This window comes from Seriola lalandi, unplaced genomic scaffold (assembly GCF_002814215.2).
Source record: "Seriola lalandi dorsalis isolate HSWRI2012SDOR001 ecotype SW California unplaced genomic scaffold, Sedor1 jcf7180002005664, whole genome shotgun sequence".
NCBI classification, from domain to species: domain Eukaryota; kingdom Metazoa; phylum Chordata; class Actinopteri; order Carangiformes; family Carangidae; genus Seriola; species Seriola lalandi.
Genome location: NW_019476318.1, coordinates 1 through 1,320, shown reverse-complemented (window position 1 = coordinate 1,320; position 1,320 = coordinate 1). Strand labels below are relative to the sequence as shown.

The window sequence follows — 1,320 nt, the reverse complement described above, 5'->3', positions numbered from 1 at the left end:
TTTGGGAAACGCATATGACAATTTTGAAGCGCTCAAAGAAACACTCTTAGAAAATGCTTTTAACTTCTAAGATTGATCTTTTTCTGGAAACAGATAATGATCAGTATTCATGTGTGTCTGAGTAAGAAAACATCTCATTGTATCTCAGGATGAAGGATGGGATTTAATTTTCTTTTATCAAGATGAAAGGAGGGATTCCATTTTCACCATCAAGATGAATTACAGATTCCAAATTTGATTTGAACATTTGAGAGGAAACGTAATCGCATCATGTCTCAGCACAGACCAACTTGTTATTTATCGAACAGGATGTGTAAAAAGCAAAAAAAAAGAAAAAGCACAGACTTCCAGTGGTACCATGACTGTAAAATGCTGAGAAGACTTCAGATGTTATGTAAGCCTTTTCCACACATCTCTATTTGCTACTGGCCACATTAGCTGTTGTAAAGAGGCACCACCCTGTCTATAGTTGCCCTGCAAATGGGGCATTTCTTTGGCTCTGGCAGGGCATCATAGCACTGAGCACAAGCGCACACATGACCGCACTCCAGAAACACACAGGAGCGCTCCCGGCTCAGACAGACAGTACAGCTGGTGGGCGACACGCTGCTTTCCTCTATGTTGAGTTCACGCATACGTTTCTTCTGCTGCTCCTTGAACTCCTCGAGCATGCCCCTCTCCTTCTTACTCTGTCTGCGGTGCACATACTGCTTCCACAGGATGTAGACGAGCATGGAACAGGCGGCGACGCCGAACACGAGAGTCAGAATCCTCCACAGCCTGACGCTGTTCCCCTGCTTCCTCAGGAGAGACTCGTAGTCGAGACGGGTGAGGAAATAACGGAAGCCCTGTTTGGGTGGCTGGAGCTTGATCAGGCTGTTATCCAGCACCAGCTCTCCCACCCCTGTGACGCTGTCTCCCAACCGCAGCATCTCCTCGGTTTCGTGGATGCCCTTAGGTCGCTCCCCGCTAATGAAGTGGCCAATGACATTGGATAGGGACTGGACTGAGGGGTGGAAGTTTTCGTAGGTGGTCTCCAGGTCCAACTCTGCAGCGTCTAGTGGCCGTATAATCCGAACTGTGGCGGCGATAGCTTCGTCGTGAGACCCGAGGGCAAACGGAACCGTGTTGGTGCGCTGGTGGATGATTTTCTCTGTGCTGTTCCTGTTCAGAAAATCCCACTTGTTAATGTTTTGTTTAAAGCTGCAACATACGTTTATTTTCATTATGTATTAATCTGCCAGTTACCTTCTCTATTAATCAGTTAGTTGCTTGGTCTATAAAATGTCAAAGAATTCCCATTAAAGTTTCCCAGACTCC

The 1,320-nt window shown here is 46.4% G+C and overlaps 1 pseudogene; it reads right to left on the bottom strand.

Moving 5' to 3' along the window:
* Positions 1-137: 137 nt before the first annotated feature.
* LOC111670239 (mitochondrial ubiquitin ligase activator of NFKB 1 pseudogene) lies at positions 138-1,241 on the bottom strand (annotated as a pseudogene).
* Between the last annotated feature and the right edge of the window lie 79 nt (positions 1,242-1,320).